Source organism: Scyliorhinus canicula, chromosome 27 (assembly GCF_902713615.1).
Source record: "Scyliorhinus canicula chromosome 27, sScyCan1.1, whole genome shotgun sequence".
Classification (NCBI taxonomy): domain Eukaryota; kingdom Metazoa; phylum Chordata; class Chondrichthyes; order Carcharhiniformes; family Scyliorhinidae; genus Scyliorhinus; species Scyliorhinus canicula.
This window is the reverse complement of record NC_052172.1, coordinates 19609497-19631965: the sequence shown is the minus strand read 5'-3', so window position 1 is coordinate 19631965 and position 22469 is coordinate 19609497. Positions and strand designations below refer to the sequence as shown.

The 22469-nt window shown below is 47.9% G+C and overlaps 1 pseudogene; it reads left to right on the top strand.

The window, feature by feature from the left end:
• Positions 1 to 22469, top strand: part of LOC119957721 — a 38755-nt pseudogene that overhangs the window by 10040 nt on the left and 6246 nt on the right.

Here is a 22469-nt window from a genome sequence, read left to right as displayed (position 1 = left end):
CGCCCCCCCCAGGACCCCGGGGGCCCGCTCGCGCCGCTGAGTCCGCCGTTTCCGAGGTGGTGTACACCTCGGCGGCGGGAGAAGGCCTCCCAGCGGCGGGACTTCGGCCCATCCGGGCCGGAGATTTAAGGTTAGTTGTTAAAAAAAGAAATCCCGCCGGCGCCAGCTGTTTTCACAGGCTGCCGGCGGGATTTGCACAACGCCGGTTTTTTACCGGCGGGAGAATTAGGAGACCTGCGGGAGCGGAAATCACGCCGCTTCCCGCCAATTCTCCGACCCTGCGTGGGGTCGGAGAATCCCGCCCCATATTCTAGAAACTTCTCCCATATTCTCTGACTGAATGGAAACAGTGCCAAAGGGGACTGCACCAGTACAGTAATAAAGCTGCTGTTCATTGGGCAAGGTGCACTTGCTTGCTCGCTTCTATAGCTCACCATTATTCTATCTAGCCGACGACACAAATGCATCCTGAATAAATAGCATTAAGAATTATTATTTTGATTTCTAAGCATTCCAAGGATAGAACTGGGTGTGCTGCCCAAGTTCCAGGCACAATCAGCGCACTGTTTATGGCCTTCCATGGCTCCCGTTGTTTGCTGCAGGAAATGTTGGTCAGGATGACCTGCCTTCTTCTGCCGCCTTCGATCCTGGGTTTTTGAGTCTGTTGGCAGAAGGGGGCAGGGGAGGTGGTGGAGTGGTTGAAGCTGCCGGGTACGTGCGAGGAGGAAGCTAAATAAATGGCAGCATCCTCGTGATGTGCGGTGAATATAAATTGAAGGTTTGGGGTTTACTCACTGAAAATAGAATTGGGCACAATATGTTCCAAGGTGGTTACATGGAGACATGGAGACATCAGAAACCACATTAGCCAAACTCAAACAAGTACACAAGATCACAGAGCCAAGGAAGGGCATTATAATCCATTTTACTTCAACCATCCAAAAAGATGGCATGGTGGCAAAGTGGTTAACACTGCTGACTCATAGCACCAGGGACCCAGATTCGATTCCGGCCTCAGGCAACAGTCTGGGTGGAATCTGCACGTTCTCTCCGTGTCTGTGTGGGTTTCCTCCAGGTGCTCCGGTTTCCTCCCACAGTTCAAAGATGTGCAGGTTAGATGGATTGGCCGTGATAAATTGGCCCTTAATGTCCAGGGATATGCAGGTTAAGTTACGGGGGATAGAGCTGTTTGGGTCGAGGAATGGGCTTCAGTAGGGTGTTCTGTAGACGATCGGTGGAAATTCAATAACGGGCTGAATGGCCTCCTTTTGCATTGTATGGATTCTATGATTCAACCCAAATTCTCCAATTGATTGTTGAACCCCAATTGCTGGTCCCCGGATTCTGGTCACTCCCTCAGGTCCTTATTATAACATACTGAACCCGGAAGTGTGATGCTGACATCAAATGTTCTCCAAACTGTGTTGTACACCTTTCATCAGCCCCCCCACCACCTGCGCACCCCCCCCCCCCCCCCCCACCCCACCTAAATTAGGCACTATATACCTAAAGATAATTTCAGGTCATTAGTGTCATTAGCTGACTTTCTCTAACATTGCTCACAGTGCCTATTAGAGAAGGGGTAAAGAGCGGGGAAGTGGCAGCAAAATGCACCGAGAGGGACTCCCAAAATGTTTACAGTGATGGGAAAAGCAGTTTGCCGCATTTCCCAGGTTACCACCCTTGTCGTTGCTGAAACGATTCTGTCTGAGGACGAGATAGGGGAGGGTAGGAACTCGTACATATACGGCGAATTGATGGAGAGGAAGAAGTCCTCGGTGCAGGATGTGAGAGGAGGAGCTGGGGGGGCTATTTGAGGTGAGGTTATGCAGTGAGGCTCTGCAAAGGGTAAATTCGACCTTGTGTGCACGAGACTGAGCCCCATTCAGCTTAAAGTGGTGTTTTTTCCGGGGTTAGAAGTTAGATGGGGCGGTGGGTCACCTAATCATACTCATATGTTCTGGGCCTGCCTGACATTGGAGGGGTTTTGGGAGTCCTTTGTGGACGGTGCATGCAATGCCGATTTTGCCTGGACTCACCAGGGCGCCGCAAACTTTGATTCCGCTGCCAGCGAGGGATCGGAACATGGCGGCAAAATCGGCGCCAGCTGCAAACCTTCAATTTTGCACGATTCTCCGTCCGATCGCAATTCACACTTCTGGTGTCGTGAAGCAGAGAATGCAGCTCCATGTAAATGACCAACTATTATTTTGCCATTAACTGTAAGTGCGAGCTCTTTAAAATGACAGGATTGAACTGGTATTATGTGACGTCATTCACACAGGTGAGAGACTCTGCAGTTGTGGTAACCTGTGCGGTTTGCGCATTCCAAACATTCCTTTATCACTTTACACTTTTGCACAAAGACAGCGTGATGTTTGCAATGTGACAAAGGTGAGGTGCGGGAGCACATAATGTCTTCACAATATTGCCAGCAGATCTCCTCGTGCCAAAGATAAACTGCTTTACTATAACGGAGGAAAAGGTGACACAATCTGGATCAACCAGAGGGTCTTGTCGGAACATCCACTGTGCCGTTAGGAGGGTAGTTCCAGGAGTTCGCAGCCTTTTGGACTTTGTATCGGGTTGACTGGTTGCATGTCCCGTGTAGACCAGACCGGGTAAGGTCGGCAGATTTCCTTCCTTAAAAGACATTCTTAGAACATAGAACAGTACAGCACAGAACAGGCCCTTCGGCCCTCAATGTTGTGCCGAGCCATGATCACCCTACTCAAACCTACTGTTGCCTTTATAGATTTGTTTTTTAATTCCAGATTTATTAATTGAATTTGAATTCCTCCACCTGCTGTGTTGGGGTTTGAACTCCTGTCCCTAGAACATTAACAGTCCAGTGGTAATACCACTGTGCCACCTCCTCCCTAAAGATGACCTTACTTTCCATCACACACTTACCCTGTCACTGTTTGCTGATAATGCTCCATTGCTACAAAACAATCATTAGGGGCTGGTTTAGCACACTGGGCTAAATCGCTGGCTTTGAAAGCAGACCCAGGCAGGCCAGCAGCGTGGGTTCAATTCCTGTACCAGCCTCCCTGAGCAGGCTCCGGAATGTGGCGACTAGGGGCTTGTCACAGTAACTTCATTTGAAGCCTACTTGTGACAATAAGCGATTTCCATTTCATTTCATTTTCACCACGTGCATTACCCAAGGTGATCTACTAGCAGAGACAACTTAGTTTGTTTCAGGTTTTATGTTTCACGGGGGGGAGGGGTTACACGACCGCCATCATGTGCTTGACTAACTAGCGACATTCGGAGCTGCCAATGTCTCGGTGTGTGAACACACTGCCGAGTACGGTATTCAGCCGCACTGACTATATCTTGAATTTGATTGTTGGATGGCTCAACTCAGGAGGAGCAATAACTCGTTCGCAACGTCCTTAACATTCATGGCAACTTCTAGCTGTGGTGTGGAGGGGAGGTGGAATCCTGATCCTAATCGTTTTCCAATCACCCCTGCTGTAAAATGGGGACATCAGCTCAGAACAAGGATCAGGCTTGGCTTGATGCCCACTGCAGTCAATTAGTTGACTGACATTCATTGTCTGTGCTCACGCATGGAAAATGGCCATTTAGCAAAGGAGACTAGCCAACAAGCCAACTGAGGAAAAAGCAGAAAACTGACTATCCTTAGTGACTAGGTACACACTTTAACAGAAGGATTACAGCCTGTGGTCACATTAAAATAACTAAGACAGCCATTTCTCAGTCCCAAGTCACCGCAGCACTCAAAACCACACGGAAAGTATCACTTCATTGAATTACGATCCTTTCAAAATGCCAATTGTTTCTCGCAATGTTTTTCAGGAGGAAAGGTCCAAGTTTTATTTGTTGAAGAAAGTCAGCGAGGATTTTGGGGAGTCTGGAGAATGGATTGCTTGAGCAGCATCTCATGGCTAAAACATGACCAGAAATGGCAGGCTGTGCTGATGCTGGGTAACGGCATTGACAGAATGAACCCAGAGAACATAATGATCTCCTCGGGGAGCGTCACAGAAACTCTTAGCGCTGTCTGAAATCTGCAGTGTTTTACAGGAGAGCCGTCTGCAGGAATTTCTGGCTCAGACAGTTAGAAATTCCTGGTTTCAATGGGCTGTCCATTTGGCAACGAACCACGTGGCTCTGGACAACAGGGCTATTTTTATACTTTCAACACTGTGGTCTTCAGAGAGGGCCTCGATTACGGTCAGTCCAGGCTGTTTGCTGAACTACTCCCGTCCTCCATACTACTACACCCCCCCCCCACTTTCGAAAAAATTCAGGCTGAAGAAAGGACGATAAATATTTTCAACACAATTTTCTTATTTTACTTTATTTGTGTTGATTCAAGAAATCAAAATGGGATCATTAGCCAGCAAGTGCGGATGACATAATGTGCCTGATTTGACCGTCTGGGGTGTAGGCACTGTCTCAGAAATGGAGAGACATGAATTTATGAATACTTACATACAAAACACACACACAGAGCAAAAAACACACACCACAAGCACCACACACACTAAACACAGGCACAACAAGCATAATGTACACATACAAAACACAGCCAACTTGATGCCGAATGCGTCTATTTGATCGATCACACTTGTGATGATGTTTACCACCCCCGCCCCCTCCCCTCCCCGCTACCTCCCCTCCCCGCTACCTGCTTTTCAAATCCCAAATAAAAACAGAACCACTTGAAAATTCAACACATCAATTAGCACCCAGAAAATAGATGAGCACGATTCTAATATTATTGGTCTTTTAGATTAACTGGTCATTTCAGCCCACCTGAAGGTCAGCACAGTGGCACAGTGGTTAGCACTGCTGCCTCATGGGCGCCGAGGTCCCAGGTTCGATCCCGGCTCTGGGTCACTGTCCGTGTGGAGTTTGCACATTCTCCCCGTGTTCGCGTGGGTTTCACCCCCCACGACCCAAAGATGTGCAGGGGAGGTGGATTGGCCACGCTAAATTGCCCCTTAATTGGAAAAAATGAATTGGGAACTCTAAATGTATTTTTTTTTAATTCAGCCCACCTGAAGCCTGTTGGATATTTTTTTTAAATCATTTGCGGGGGTGGGGCGACTCTATCTAGGCCAACATTTAATGGCCATCCCTAATTGCCCTTCAGATCTTGTTAAGTACAAAACTGTGGCATGACTTCCTACAATTCTGATGACATTATATTGTGAGGAGAAATATCTTCACTCATAGGGTTGTGAATCTTCGGAATTCTTTATCCCAGAGAATTATGGAAGCTCCATCGTTGAATATATTTAGACTGGGATAGACAGATTTATGGTCTCGGGGAATTAACGATATGGTAAAAGGGCGGGAAAGTGGGGCTGGAGCCGAAGATCATATTGAATGACAGAGCAGGCTTGATAGAATGTGTGGTCTAATCCTCATTCACTTTCTTATGTTATGTTCTTATGTATCTAATAACAGTGACTGCATCCCATGTAATTAATTGCATTGCAAATTAGGAATCCATATCCTCTTAACCCTTTCCAAGAAAATAATCCTATTTTTCTCCCTTTTTAAGTTACAAACCTGCCCTTCCATTCACTGATCAATGGAAACTTCCATTAATATTTACTCTCTCAGGACTTCTGGTGGCGGTTATGGAGTGAGTGGTCGCACATTTGGCAGCTCCCGCTCGAGGTGTTTTTTTTTTGGTCCTTTTCCCCATTTGCTGGGCAGATGTTTTGGGGGAAGTAGGTGTAGAGGTGGTGGAGGAAAGGTAAAGTTCACTGGTGGGGTTGGTGGATGGATCCACTGACCAGAAGTGGGTCGAGAAGAAGGGAGCTGTTGGAGCGAGAAATTCTTTGTGTGCCACTGGTGAAGCCACTGAATCGGGTGGAATGGGGGTACTTGTGGCAAGTGTTGGGACGGTTCAGGTTCAGGTAGCGGCTTGTAGACTGGGTCCGGTAGCGAGCGTGCAGATGGATCGTGTGAGCCTGGGGTATTCCGGGCTACGCCGTGGGACAAGGCTGGGGTGCCCACTCTCCCCGTTGCTTTTTGCCTTGGCAGTAGAGCCATTGGAAATGGCGCTTGGAGCATCAAGGAGTTGGAGAAGGATTGTGCGGGCTGGTGGAGGGGACTGTTGAGCACAGGGTCTTGCTATATGCGGGCAACCTGTTACTTTATATCTCAGACCCACTGGGAGACCCACTGGGAGTCATTGGGGGAATTATGAGCATTTTACAGGAGTTAGGCCAGTTCTCTGGATATAAGCTATTCACGGGAAAGAGTGAGGTCTTCCCGATCGAGGCCAGAGAGCAGGAGAGGAGTTAGGTGAGTTGCCGTTTAAGATGGTGGGGGCGGGCTTTAGATATTTGGGTATCCAGGTGGCGTGGGGATGGGATCAGCTGCACAAGCTGAACCTGGCACAGTTGGTGGAAGAGGGAAGGGGGGATTTCAAGATATTTCATAGAATTTACAGTACAGAAGGAGGCCATTCGGCCCTTCGAGTCTGTACCGGCTCCTGGAAAGAGCACCCTACCCAAGGTCAACACCTCCACCCTATCCCCATAACCCAGTAACCCCACCCAACACTAAGGGCAATTTTGGACACTAAGGGCAATTTATCATGGCCAATCCACCTAACCTACACATCTTTGAACTGTGGGAGGAAACCGGAGCACCCGGAGGAAACCCACGCACACACGGGGAGGATGTGCTGACTCCACACAGACAGTGACCCAAACCGGAATCGAACCTGGGACCCTGGAGCTGTGAAGCGATTGTGCTATCCACAAGAGGTGGGGGGTGCTGCCACTCTCCGGGGAGGGTGCAGACAGTGAAAATGACAGTACGCCCGACGCTCTCTTTTGTTTTTCTGAACTTCCCAATCTTTTCCCAAAGTTATTCTTCAGGAGAGTAAATGCTCTGATCTCGGGGTTTGTGTGAGTGGGGAAATCCCCACGGGCAAAGGAGGTGAGGGGGGAGCCAAGGGAAAGGAGGGAATGAATTATTATTGGGCAGCGAGTATTGCTATGGCGAGGAAGTGGGTAGTGGGAGAGGGGCCGGCGTGGGAGCGGATCGAGACGGCCCCTTGCAGGGGCACGAGTTCAGGGGGGGGGGGGGGGATGCAGGGTTTCGGGGTTGGAGGGGCAGCTTTTCGAGTTTCGAGGAATTGGAGGAGGTGTATGAACTGCCCAGCGAGAAGGGTTCCGACACTTACAGGAACTGGACTATGTGAGGTAACAGGTGCTGCCTTTTCCCATGTTGCCGCCCCTGGGATTACAGGATAAGGTTGAAGGAAGGAGTGGGGGAGGGTAAGGTGTCCGAGATCTACAAGGAGCTAATGGACTGGGCGGGAGCCCCGATAGAGGAAGTCAAACGGGAATGAGGGGGGGGGGGGGGGTGGAGGCTGGATTGTGGGAGGAAGCTGTGAGGAGGGTGAATGCATTCCCGTTGTGTGCAAAGCTCAGCCTTATCCAGTTTAAAGAATTCCACAGGGCTCATGTGACGGTAGCAAGGATGAGCAAGTTCTTTGAGGGGGTAGAGGGCAGGTGTGGGCAGTGCTCGGGGAAGCCCACGAATCATGTCCACATGTTCTGGGCATGTCCAAAGCTGAAGGGGTTCAGGCAGGGGTTCGCGAACATAATGTCCAAAGGTGCTGAGGTGCTTTAGAATGTTGGAAGACCGGGGAGTCCCGAGGGTGAGAGAGGCGGATGTTCTAGCCTTTGCCTCCCTGGTAGCCGGAGATGGGCTTTGCTGGAGTGGAGGGACTCTGGACCCCCGAAACTAGGGCCCGAGATAATTAAGTTCGCCTTAAGGGGGTCAGTTGTTGGGTTTGCCCAGGGATGGAAGCTGTTCATCAAATTCTTTAAGGAAAATTGAGATGTCAGCAAGGGGGTGGGGTTTAAAAAATAATAAATAAATAAATACATTTTACAAATATTTACTCTCAAATTTTGAGCGCAATTAAATTCCCCTTTAACATTGTGGGTCAAGATGGTGGCGCAGTGGTTAGCGCTGGGACTGCAGTGCTGAGGACCCAGGTTCAAATCCCAACCCTGGGTCACTGTCCGTGTGGAGTTTGCACATTCTCCCTGTATTTGTATGGTTTCGCCCCCCACAACCCAAAGATGTGCAGGAGAGGTGCATTGGCCACGTTAAATTTGGGCAGCAGGGTAGCATGGTGGTTAGCATAAATGCTTCACAGCTCCAGGGTCCCAGGTTCGATTCCCGGCTGGGTCACTGTCTGTGTGGAGTCTGCACGTCCTCCCCGTGTGTGCGTGGGTTTCCTCCGGGTGCTCCGGTTTCCTCCCACAGTCCAAAGATGTGCGGGTTAGGTGGATTGGCCATGCTAAATTGCCCGTAGTGTCCTAATAAAAAAGTAAGGTTAAGGGGAGGTTGTTGGGTTACGGGTATAGGGTGGATATGTGGGTTTGAGTAGGGTGATCATGGCTCGGCGCAACATTGAGGGCCGAAGGGCCTGTTCTGTGCTGTACTGTTCTAAAAAAAAAAAATTGCCTCTTAATTGGAAAAAATTATTGGGTACTCTAAATTTTAAACAAACATTAGCTTGCGCTTTTTAAAATGTTTTCATCCAAATCCCGGGGTAAAGAATTCCGAAGGTTCACAACCCTTGAGTGAAGATGTATCACAATGTATTATTAATTATTAGCTCATTTCACATTCAATATTTGTTATAGTATTACCATTTGTTCTTTCGGTAACTACAGTCTTACTTCGAATGTTCTGTGTACCTGCTCCGTACTATCTCACACCCCTTCAATTCTGCTCCGAATTATAAGAGGCAGTTTTCAGCCTTTAGTGAGGCCACACCTGGAGTATTGTGTGCAATTCTGGCATCCTTATCTGAGGAAGGATGTTCTTGCTGTTTACCAGATGATTCCTGTGATGGCAGGACTGTCGTATGAGGAGAGATTATATCGGTTAAGATTCTATTCATTGGAGTTTAGAAGAGTGAGAGGGGATCTCATTGACACTTATAAAATTCTAACAGGATTAGACAGGGTGGATTCAGAGAGAATGTTCCCGATGGTGAAGGATCCAGATCTATGGGTCATAGTTTGAGAATAAGGGGTAAACCTTTTAGGACTGAGGTGAGGAGAAATTTCTTCACCCAGAGAGTGGTGAATCTGTGGAATTTACTACCACAGAAAGTAGTTGAGGCCAAAACATTGTGTAATTTCAAGAAGGAAATAAATGTAGCTCTTGGGGCTAAAGGGATCAGGGGATATGGGGGGAGGGCGAGACCAGGGTGTTGAATTTGATGATCAGCCATGATCATAACGAATGGCGGAACAGGCTTAAAGGGCCGAATGGCCTCCTCCTACTTCTATTTTCTATGTATGTTTCTATGTATAACCCAGTAACCCCATCTGACCTTTTGGACACTAAGGGGCAATTTAGCACGGTCAAGCCACCTAACCGGAGAACCCGGAGGAAACCACGCAGACACGGGGAGAACGTGCAGACTCCACACAGACACCCAATGCCGGAATTGAACTGGGTCCCTGGAGCTAACCACTGTGCCACCGTGCCACCCGATTCAGGGGCACAGATTTGCACAGCAACAACGCCCCCCCCCCCCCCCCCCCCCCCCCCCAAACACACACACACACACACACACTGGCCATTTACTGGTACGCCATTATCGAGAACCAGGGGTACATTTCACTGGGGGGGGGGGGGGGGGGGGTAAAAGTAGAGCAGAGTTCAGGAATATTTTGCAAACACATCGCATTATGGTTTTAGAAAATATGTGAAGAGATGAGACAAGGAAGGAAAGATGGAAGAAAGAAAGTAATGAAGGAAATGTGCATTGTTAGACTTTGCAGAAATAATTCTACACCCAGTGGCCACTAGGTGGAGTATGTGTTCCAAGTTCCCAAAACATATTTAAAATCTGGAATGTTCTTTGAAGATATGTCTTTCAACTTCATGCAACATTTAAAAAAAATTATTTCAAAATATTATTATATTCAACAAACAATAAATAAAGCACATTGTTAGGTTATTCAGGAAGAAATATTAGCTGAGATTTTGATGCCCCTCTCTGGCTCCGTACGTTAGGGTTAGGGTTCGGTACAGCATTAGCAGAATCCAGCCCTGGGATCAATTAACTGGTCTCAGTGGAGGGGTGCAACTTTCCCCAGCTGATATGAGGGGAGGGGGGAAATCAGTCAAGGTTAACTGGCTTAGATCAAGGTGGCTTGAATGGAATAATAGAATCTAACAGCACAGAGAATTCCACAGGTTCTCCACCCTCTGAGTGATGACATTTCCCCTCAATCCCCTGTCCAATCTGTATCCTCAGACTGTGACCCCCTTGTTCCCGCCTGCCGGGCCAGACGGAATACCAGACACCTGGCTGCTGCTTTGCACCAATGACAGTCTAGAAACTTCACGCCAATTCCGGAGATCCCTGTCTGAACTGCTCCAAGTCTCCACCACCTCTCAACGTCTGCCAAACTGTGTTTTCCCGCTCTTACGGGGAGTCCACCAATCAGAGCCCGATGCTGTTCAGTCTTGCCTGCTGATAGGTTCATGTTTGAGCCTATCAGCAAATTTAGAGCTACCAAAGCTCTGATTGGTGCTCCCTCCACAACAGTCACTTTTCCCCAATTGCCTGGGTCCCCACGCTGCAGCGCTGTGTGTTTCCTTGAAAGTCCCATCTGTCCCGTACTCAAGCCCTCTTGCAATGAAGGCCAATATACCATTTACCTTCCTAACTTCCTGCTGAACCTGAATGTTTGTTTTGAGTGACTGGTGTAAAAGGAAACCCAGGCCCCTTTTGTATAATCAACATTTCCCAACCTATCATCATTTCAATAATACTCTGCCATTCTGATTTTTCTTACTAAAGTGGAAAACTTCAGACTCACCCACATTATACTGTATCTGCCATTTATTTGCCCACTCACTCAACTTGTCTAAATCAAGCCGCTTTGTATCATCTTTCAAGCGGACAGAAAAACTGTCTCAAGCCGGCTTACCTTCAAGGATTGATACGATTTCCTTCTGAAAAGTTCTATTTCATCTCCCGTGTGTTCCAGATTATAACACCCATGGCTTAAAACCTCCTCATCTCCACCCTGCTTCTTTTGCCAGTCATTGTGGATAGCACAATCGCTTCACAGCTCCAGGGTCCCAGGTTCGATTCCGGCTTGGGTCACTGTCTGTGCGGAGTCTGCACATCATCCCCGTGTGTGCGTGGATTTCCTCCGGGTGCTCCGGTTTCCTCCCACAGTCCAAAGATGTGCAGGTTAGGTGGATTGGCCATGATAAATTGCCCTTAGTGTCCAAAATTGCCCTTAGTGTTGGGTGGGGTTACAGGGTTATGGGGATAGGGTGGAGTTGTTGACCTTGGGTAGGGTGCTCTTTCCAAGAGCCGGTGCAGACTCGATGGGCTGAATGGCCTCCTTCTGCACTGTAAATTCTATGATCTTAAATCTGTCCCATCGAGTGACTGACCCAATCGCCTGCGGGAACCTTCTCTCCTTATTTTATCTGGCAAATGAAAACCCTTCACAACTTTGAACACCTCCGTTAAATTTTCCCTCAACTTTCTGCAGACACAGGGTGGCACAGTCTCACAGGGCTGAGGTCCCAGGTTCGATCCCGGCTCCGGGTCACTGTCCGTGTGAAGTTTGCACATTCTCCCCGTGTTTGCGCGGGTTTCGCCCTCAACCCAAAGCTGTGCTGGGTAGGTGGATTGGCCACGCTAAATTGCCCCTTAATTGGAAAAAATGAATTGGGTACTCTAAATTATTTTTAAAAACTTTCTGCAGACACTGACTGGTTAGAATTAAATCTGAAGGATGGGCACTTGGATGAGGTACAGAGCAGGGGGGGGTGACTAAGCGCCAATCATGGGAGGATTATTACTATTCTTGGTGGAGACACAGAGCAGGGCTGACGGGAGGAGATGATCAGTTCTCACACGGTGACTGGTGACAGTTGTGGGCCGCTGTTTCCACAAGCTTGGAAATATTCCACCCCTTTTCAGCTGCATTTCCACTGTGCGATTGAGCAGTAATAATTATTTTTACAGGTGTTAATGAGAACTCCACAGTGCAAGCGCACTGTAATTAAAAGCAATGAAAATAAAAGCAACAACAAACTGCAGTTAATTAGCACCTAGCCAGTCCTCTGTGACTCAGTCTGCCTCTTTGCCTGTCTAAAACAGTTCACAAGGAGCTAAAGTCAGATACAGATGGGAAAGGAACAAATGCCTCTGTTTGGTGCCCCACTGATTTTAGAACCGACGTACCCATGCACAAATGGCAGAGACTGGCTCCTTGCTCCTTACTGTCAGGAATAGGCAGCAGTAGACATTCTCCCCCCACACTTTCCCCTCCGACCCCCACCAGCCTGTTAAAATCACTCCTCCCAATCGATCCTGAATATTCATGGCTTCTTCCCAGGATTCCAAAGCGATTCCTTCCCTCCTGCGGCTCCCCCTCCCTCCGATGATCTGGGTCTGCCCAGACTACAGCACTAACGCCAAGCACAGACCCTCAAAGCTTGCTCTTCTGGGCCCCAGTCCATGGGCAACTTGACCCTATTTGTGTTTACATTCCTGCCTACATTTCATATGCCCAGAGGTTTAGAAAACTATCTCCCTTCTGTTGCCTAAATCAGAACATTAAGGTCTGTAAATCTCAGCGGCTTCAGATTTCCAGAAATGAATAGGTCAATAGGTTAACTTAGTATTGATCAGGGATGGAATCTTGGACCTTCAAATCTCTGGGGCAATATTAGTATGGAAGACCAGTATAGCACCTTTCTAAATACTTTGCATATAGGCAGGAGTTAAATGATCAAGGAGCCATGTTACCTCTAAAGTGCAGAAGGAGGCCATTCGGCCCATCGAGTGTGCACTGACCCTCTGAAAGAGCATCCTACCTTGGCCCATTCCCTGCCCTGTCCCCATAACCCCACCTAACCTGCACATCTTTGGACACTAAGGGGCAATTTAGCACGGCCAATCCACCTAACCGGCATCTTTGGACTGTGGGAGGAAACCTGGAGCACCCGGAGGAAGCCCACGCAGACACGGGGAGAACGTGCAGACTCCACACAGTCATCCAAGGCCGGAATCGAACCCTGGTGCTGCGATGCAGAAGTGCTAGCCACTGTGCCATTGTGTTGTCCAGTTAATCGACAGAATAAAATTGTTTCCCTTGGTGGAGAATTGTAGAACCAGGGGACATAGATTCAGGAGAAGAGGCAGAAGGTGTAGAGGGGACATGAGGAAGAATGTTTTTACGCAGAGGGCAGTGGGAGTCTGGAATTCGCTGCACGAATTGGTGGTGGAGGCAGAGACCCTAAACTCTGTTAAAAAATACCTGGATCTGCACCTTTAGTGCTGAGGGCTCCCGGGTGGAGAAAGGTGGGATTAGCAAGGGCACCTGGTGTCCTGGGGCGGGCATGGACAGATGGGCCAAATGGCCTCCTTCTGTGCTGTAACTTTTCTATGATTCTGTGATTTGTTTGTACGATTGCTGTTGACCAGGGAACAACATTCTTGTTCTATTTTAAAAAGAGATGCATCTACCTGAAGGCCTCTAAATCCAGCACTCACTTGGCACTACTTTAGATTATTCAAAATCTAGTCCAAGGGCAGTACATCAAATCATCATTAACACTTCAATGGCTGTAAATCAAGAGCTTTGGGATGTCCCCAGGGGTCCAGAAAGGTGTTATATAAATGCAAGTTTTGACAGTATAATATTGTCCCTCGGCTGGCTGGGGTCGTTGTCTCTTTGGGCGGCAAAGGGCCCTTTAAACTCCTCCCACAAACTTCACTTTCACTTTCAGCTCAGTTGCTGCCTTCTGGTTTCTTTGAAAGCTGGTCTGAGATTGATTTTTCTGAGCTTCAAACAAAACCTCTGGCGGTATTGGGGATGAAATAAACCCTGGGGTCAGAAATGGGCCATGGCATTTGCTTTAAAATATATCAGGATGATTTGGGAGCAGGATTGAAGTTTGAATGTTTTGTTTGGAACAATCTGGGTTTTAAATTGAATTGAATATAATTTTTCTCTCTCTCCACCCTTATAGGTTCTGGTCGGTCGTGCACAAAGAACATTCTGCATCATTTAAATTAAATCCTTCTTAAGTCGATCATTTTATCTTTAATCCCCTTCTATTTCCGTCCTTTATCTGGCGAGCGTGTTCCCTGGCCCCTCTCGGAATGTCCCACAGCCTCAGCAAACCCCGCCTGGTGTCCCTGTCCCACCGCAAAGTGCCTCTCATCCCCTTCGGGTGCCTGTGGATCCCGTGTAGCGACCGCTTTGTCTGCCTGGGGACAGGCACCGGGGGTACTGAGCCGCGGAATCATCTGCATTTACGGTGCAACGAGCGGCGAGATCAGAGACGCGCACACGGAAACTTTGTCTTTGTTTTCTCTCTCTCGTGTTTTCTATAACTCCCGCGTTGCCAATGTGAGAATGTTACAGGGCGGCGGATGTTACAATGTAGCAATGACAAAGTTACAACATTGCAGTTGCCGGGGGACTGGTGGCTACACTCTAACCATGGAGCCTGGTTACAATCCTGCAACATGAGGCGAGAACCACGCATCATCCGGGCTTGTCAGAGTATAAGTGACTGGTGGCTGGCGCAGAGATTTAGGCAGAAGGTAAAATACCAAAGCTGGTGTGGTTAGCACAGTTGCTTCACAGCGCCAGGGACCCGGGTTCGATTCCCGGCTTGGGTCACTGTCTGTGCGGAGTCTGCACGTTCTCCCCGTGTCTGCGTGGGTTTCCTCCGGGTGCTCCGGTTTCCTCCCACAAGTCCCAAAAGTCGTGCTGTTAGGTGAATTGGACATTCTGAATTCTCCCTCAGTGTACCCAAACAGGCGCTGGAGTGCTAGGGTTAGTGGAAGGTGTGTGTGTGTGTGTGTGGTGGGGGAGCAGGGGGGGTGATGGCGGGGTGCAGGGGGGGGGGGGGGGGGGTACCATGTGGGTGGAACTCGAGTTCAGTGAATTTGGCAGGACTAGAGCTGGCAATTGGGGCACAGGGGTATACCCAGTCTGAAGGCTGAGCTGAGAATGGCAGGCCAAGCAGGCTAGGCCGGAAGGTCACAGGTTTCTCACTGCAGTGTGGAGATGTGACGACATCAAAGTGAACTGGATATAATGGCAGCAATGTTTCTGGCTGTGGTTCCCCAAACTGGTTGCATCCCCTAGCCGACCAATTTAACACAGCACTAAAACACTGGCATCTACCCAACAATGTGGAAAATTACCCAAGTAGATCGTGTCCACAGAAATCATCATCCCAGATCAACTTCCAATTGGTTCTAACCATCCACTCTCCTTGGGCATAGCAACGGAGTGGGGTGGTTAATCGCGGTATCAAGCAGTACTCACTCATAGGGTCAGAAGTTGGGGATGTTCACTGATGACTACAGTGTTCAACTCCATTTGCAACCGTTCAGATAATGAGCAGTCCTTGCCCACCTGGAACAAGAAATGGACAACTTCCAGGCTTTTGCTGAGAAGTGGCCAGTAACATTCGTGCTACACACGTGTCAGGCAATGATCAATCTCCGACAGGAGGGATTCACAGTCTTCACACTCAGTGGCTTAATCATCACCAAATTCCCCTGCAGTCAACACTCACAGGAATACCAATGATTAGAAAGTGACTGGACCAGCTTCATAAATACTGTGACCAAAGAATGGAAGCTGGAAATTCTACAGCAAATAATTTGCCTGCTTATTCCTCAAAGTCTGCCCAACATCTAGAAGGTACCAAACAGGAGTGTGAGGGAATACTCTCCACTTGCCTGGATGGGTGCAGCTGCAACGATGTTTGAGAAGCTCAACCCGTCGCGACCAAGGCAGCAGATTGGTAACTCATTCACCAGCCAAAATATCTAGCCCTCCACCATTACTGTCTCCATAAGGTGCTGGGAATTGTTGATGTTAGTACTGCCTAAAACACTTGGAGATCAGCTGGCTCGACACATTCTCAGGGGTGAAACACATCAGCTTGTCCACACTGGACAGCACGGTCACCAGTTGAGCCACATGGTGATTAAACTTGCAGCATAATAGTTACTGTGGCCATTATATCGGATTGCTTTCAATTGTTACATTGTCACAGAAACATGTGGGAGAAGATTACACTATAAATATCTGTAAAATTGCTGCATTGTGTACATCCTCATTGAAGGGTGACAAGTTTTATGTGATCTATCTTTCCTGTCAATTCAGAAATGTGTAACTTTTCATATATCTGTTTCCGAATTTGTTTTTTGGAACATTCCTGGAAGAGATACTATGACTGGAGGAAAGACAAAGATAACAAACGATAAAATAACTTCAAATGTGTCGTGGTTATTGTTCAGCGGCTCTGCCTGAGTTCTAATTTAAAGGGGTGATGTTGACTTAAAGGAGTGTGTTGCCCAGTGAATAAGGGACCATGGATGCTGTCGATGGTGATGATCTTGTGTGTTTTCATTAACATTCCTGAATCTACACGGTTTCTATAATCTGCCTTTGCAGAGTCATATATATCAGAGCTAAATAAGGATGCCCTGGGCAGCACGGTGGCACAGTGGTTAGCATTGCTGCCTATGGCGCTGAGGACCTGGGTTCGAATCCCGCCCCCGGGTCACTGTCCATGTGGAGTTTGCACATTCTACCTGTGTTTGTGTGGGTCTCACCCCCACAACCCAAAGATGTGCAGGATATCACCTACCCTGGCCACGCTAAATTGCCCCTTAATTGGAAAAAATAATTGGGTACTAAAAATTTATTTTTAAAAAAGGATATCCTGTAATTACATCAGCCATTCCTTCACTGTTGCTGGGTCAAAAACCTGTAACTCCCTCCCTAACAGCACTGTGGATGTACCTACACCACATGGACTGCAGTGGTTCAAGAAGGCAGCTCACCACCACCTTCTCAAGGACAATTGGAGTTGGGCAATAAATGTTGGCCTAGCCAGCGATGTCCAGATCCCATTAATTAATTTTTAAACCGTAATAATAATAATCTTTATTGTCACAATAGGCTTACATTAACACTGCACTGAAGTTACTGTGAAAAGCCCCTAGTCACCACATTCCGGCGCCTGTTCGGGTACACTGAGGGAGAATTCAGAATATCCAGATTATCTAACAAGCATGTCTTTTGGGACTTGTGGGAGGAAACCGGAGCACCCGGAGGAAACCCGCGCAGACACGGGGAGAAAGTGCAGACTCCGCACAGACAGTGACCCAAGCCAGGAATCTCCTAGCCAATATTTACCCCCTCAATCAACATCACAAAACCAGATTATCTGATTGCTGTTTTTTGGGGATTTTGCTGGGCACAATTTGGCTGCTACATTTTCTACATTACAACAGTAACTGCACCTGGAAATGTACTTAATTGGCTGTGAAGAGCTTCAGGATGTCCTGAGGCCATGAAAGGTGATATAAAAGCAAGCATTTCTCATTACCATTGGGAAATCATGTTGTGTGCAAATCGACTCATCTATCCTACGAATGAGGCAGGCACCCTGTGTCTTGGATCACTGTAATAAATCATAACATTCAGTCATTTCAGAGATTTCTGAGTGGTGTGATTCAGAACCATCTAAACACCGGTCCTTTAGGCGTTGAAGAAGGTAAAGTCATCAAATGTATTCTTGAATTCATTCACAGGACAAGGCAAGGCTTATTACCCATCCCATTTTATTTATTTATTTATGTTTAAAAAATATATCTGGAGTACCCAATTCATTTTTTCCAATTGAGGGGCAATTTAGTGTGGCCAATCCACCTACCCTGCACATCTTTGGGTTGTGGGGGCAAGATTCACACAGACACGGGGGAATGTGCAAACTCCACACGGACAGTGACCCAGAGCCGGGATCGAACCTGGGACCTCGGTGCCGTGAGGCAGCAGTGCTAACCACTGCGCCACCAATCACCCATCCCATTTTAAAGTGTTGTCCCGATTGTGAATGTAGGAAAACACAGCGGCCAATTTGTAAACAGTAAACCCCTTCAGAAACAGTGAAACAAAACATACGGTATACAAATCAATAGTATCCATTACAGCTGATTTGATACATGAATGTTTCGTTTTCAGTTCCTTTGCAGATTTCTTGAGCATTCGAGTTAAGAAACAGGTCATCTGCTTCAGAGTTGTTGGATGAGGGATGGTAAATGTTGGCCAGGACTCCTTGCCCTTCCTTGATATGATCTTTTGTGTTCACCTGAGGGGGCAGACAGACATTTCATTGAAAAGACAGCACTGCGCTCCCTCAGCACTGCAGTGGCAGCGACAGCCGAGATTTTAAGTTGACGTCTCTGGAATGGGAAGTCAGGGACCCAGTCTTGACCTAGCATTAACACAGCTCAGAATTTTCTCGAGCCACGGCTGGCATTTGGAAAGACTATTTCTATAATTCCGTTTGATTTTCCTCAATTCAGGTGGCCGCGATTTGAAAATTTCACAAACCCAACACACAGGAGTGATGTGACCAAAGTGATAACCCAACATGCACTTGTCAAATTGCACAATGTTTTTGGAACTGTAACAAGCTCCATCAGTGCGGTAAGTTTCCTATTTCTTCAGGGCTCAGACCCGCCACAGCAACCTGTGATCTCAGGAAACCTTATTTCTTTCACTTTACAGATTGACAAGCCCAGACCTTCCAGATGTGGCACATTTGGAGCGACTAGTCTGCAGCAGAGGCACCTGGCCTTTGAAGGCAATCTTCACATCTGGTAACAAGTGTAGCTGGGATCAGTTAAGTTGGTTAAAGTGCGGGATCAGCCTCACGTGCTAAACTTCAAAATAGAAAGGACTTTCATTCAATCCAAAATCCGGCCTTTTACAATCACAGAATGGTTACAGCCCAGAAGGAGGCCATTTGGCCTACTGCCTTTGTGCTGGCTCTCTGAAGGAATAATTCACCTAATGTAACTCCCTCGCCTTTTCCCTGTAACCCTGCATATTTTTCCTTTTGAAATGCTTATTCAGTTCTCTATTGAAAGGCCCAATTGAACCTACCTCCACCACACTCTCAGGCAGAACATTCCCGATCCTAACCACTCGCCACGTGAATAAAGGTTTATCTCATGTCGCCATTTCCTCTTTTGACAATTACTTGAATTTGGTGCCCTCTGGTTCTGAATCCTTCCATGAATGGGAACGGTTTCTCCCCGTCTACTCTGTCAAGACCCTCATGATTTTGAATGTCTCTATCAAACCTCCTGTCAAACTATTCTTACCAAGAAAAACAGGCCCAACCTCTCCAATCTATTTTTTGAACATTTTCCCCTTCAGGCACTGGGGAAGTCTTGGGGAAGATGCTTCCATGGATTGCAGCCTCATAGAACCTCACCAAATGGCCATTTTTCATCTGTAAGACTAGTGTTAGTTGATCAACACTGGAGGGCATATCAATCGATCAATCAATGTTTGCATGAGGGTATAAACAGGTATAACACACACCACTTTAGTGCTGAGTCAACACTGCTGTAATCAGGATGTGGGGTTAGGGTCGGGGTTAGGATTAGGGTCAGGGTTAGGGTCGGGGTTAGGATTAGGATTAGGGTCAGGGCTAGGGTCAGGGTTAGGATTAGGGTTAGGGTTAGGGTCAGGGTCAGGGTTAGGATTAGGGTCAGGGTTAGGGTCAGGATTAGGATTAGGGTCAGGGTTAGGGTCGGGGGTTAGGGATAGGGTCAGGGTTAGGGTTAGGGTCAGAGTTAGGGTCAGGATTAGGATTAGGGTCAGGGTTAGGGTCGGGGTTAGGGTTGGGTCAGGGTTAGGATTAGGGTCAGAGTTAGGGTCAGGATTAGGATTAGGGTCAGGGTTAGGGTCAGGATTAGGATTAGGGTCAGGGTTAGGGTCGGGGTCTGTGCGGGGTCTGCACGTTCTCCCCGTGTCTGTATGGGTTTCCTCCAGGTGCTCCGGTTTCCTCCCACTGACCAAAGATGTGCAGGTTGGGTGGATTGGCCACGATAAATTGCCCTTAGTGTCCAAAAAAAAGGTTAGGTTGGGTTACGGGGATAAGGTGGAGGCGTGGGTTTAAGTGGGGTGCTCTATCCAAGGACTGGTGCAGGCTCAATGGGCCGAATGGCCTCCTTCTGCACTGTAAGTTCTATGTTCTATGAAACACCGGAATGCAGCCAGGCTGCAATGAAACTCTGGAAAAGCATGGGATGAATATTCAAGTTTCTGGAAGATTGTGGTTATTATGGCCACCATTGCCGTGACATTCTGGGCAGTGTTGGATGGGGGTGTGGGGGGTGGGAGGTTGTGTGATGTGAACTCCTGGGTTATGGCCCAACAACAGAGTGCATTTGCATAGCATCTTTACTGTAAGAAAGGGGTTGTTGACCCAATAGGGATATTCGCACTCACACACACACACTCACACACACTCACACACACACTCACACACACTCACACACACCACACACACTCACACACACTCACACACACACACACTCACACACACACACACACACACACTCACACACACTCACACACACCACACACACTCACACACACTCACACACTCACTCACACACACACACACTCACACACACTCACACACACCACACACACGCTCACACTCACACACACTCACACACACCACACCTCACACACACACCACACACACACACACACTCACACACACTCACACACTCACTCACACACACACACACACTCACACACACCACACACACACTCACACACACTCACACTCACACACACACACTCACACACACTCACACACACCACACACACACTCACACTCACACACACTCACACACACCACACACACACACCTCACACACACACACCACACACACACACACTCACACACACTCACACACACCACACTCACACACACCACACACACACACACCTCACACACACACACCACACACACACACACTCACACACAAAGCTCACCTGTTGTCATCCCACAGGCACCTGAAGCTCCCCTTTACTCAGTCAAGTCACATCAAGAAATCATTAACAGCGTCAATGGCGTAGGTGGAATTGGACAGGGGTGTCCAGAGATAGTCACTGGCAGCAGGGGAAGGTGAGTATTTGTACAAACAGTTTGGTCATTGAATCGGAAAGAGGTGAGGAAACAATATATTTTTGTGTGCGGCTGAAGGCATGTTGGGAGAGCAGGTTAACTAACAAGTTAAAAAGGAATATCGGATAAGTAGGCATAGAACATACAGTGCAGAAGGAGGCCACCCAGCCCATCGAGTCTGCACCGACCCACCCAAGTCCCCATCTCCACCCCAATAGCCCCTCCCAACCCTTTTGGTCACTAGGGGCAATTTATCATGGCCAATCCAACTAACCTGCACGTCTTTGGACTGTGGGAGGAAACCAGAGCACCCGGAGGAAACCCACGCACACACGGGGAGAACGTGCAAACTCTGCACAGATAGTGACCCAAGCCAGGAATTGAACCCAGGACCCTGGAATCCTCGTCACTCGCATTCTATGACATCAAGACTTGGTATTATTTTCTTTCTAACCCAAGGTTTCAAACTATCCGGAACCGAAATACTGCAGACACTCAAAATCCAAACTGAAAATGTTGACAGCAGCTGTGGAGGAAAAAAAACAAATCAGCGTTTTAAACTAATGTCCTTTTGTCAAATTAGGAAACCCTTTTACTCCCTTCATTCTACAAGCTGAAAGTTTTTAAAGTTTTGGGGAAAGGGGGTAAGAACTCGGAAGATGTAACTCATGGAGTGGGAGGAAACTCAGGTGAGTTAAAGCGGAAATGGGAAGATGCGCTGGGAGGGAATGTAGAGGCGAGTCTGTGGGAGGATGTCCTGAGCAGAGTCTGTGCTAGGCTCAGCTTTAATACAAGGCGTTCACCGGGCACACATGACGGTGGCCCGGATGAGCAAGTGTTTCGGGATAGAGGACAGGTGTGTGAGGTGTGCAGGAGGGCCAGCAAACCATGTCCATATGTTTTGGGCATGCCCGAAGCTTAGGGGATACTGGCAGGGATAGGCGGATGTCATGTCCACGGCACTAAAAACAAGGGTGGCACCTAGTCCAGAGGTGCCGATTTTCGGAGTGTCGGAAGATCCGGGAGTCTAGGGGGTGAGAGAGGCTGCGTCTTGGCCTTTACCTCCTTGGTAGCCCGGAGACGGATCTTATTAGCGAGGAGGGACTCGAAGCTCCCAAAATCAGGGGTTTGGGTTAGTGACATCGCTGGGTTTCTCAGACTTGAGAAAATTAAGTTCGCCCTGAGCGGGTCAACATGTGTATTTGTATTGTTTAAAATCATAAAATATTATTTTTTAAAAAAAGATCTCGGAAGATCTGCCCTTTCGAGTGAAATGCATCAAAAGTGAGTTAATTATTAAACCAAATCAAATATGTGGGTCACAGCTGATGAGAGAAAGCTGCCTGCTCTACGGGAGAGCAAATGCTGTTCCTTCCATAAATCTGCGTTATTTATGTGGTAAAATATTACATGATTGGATG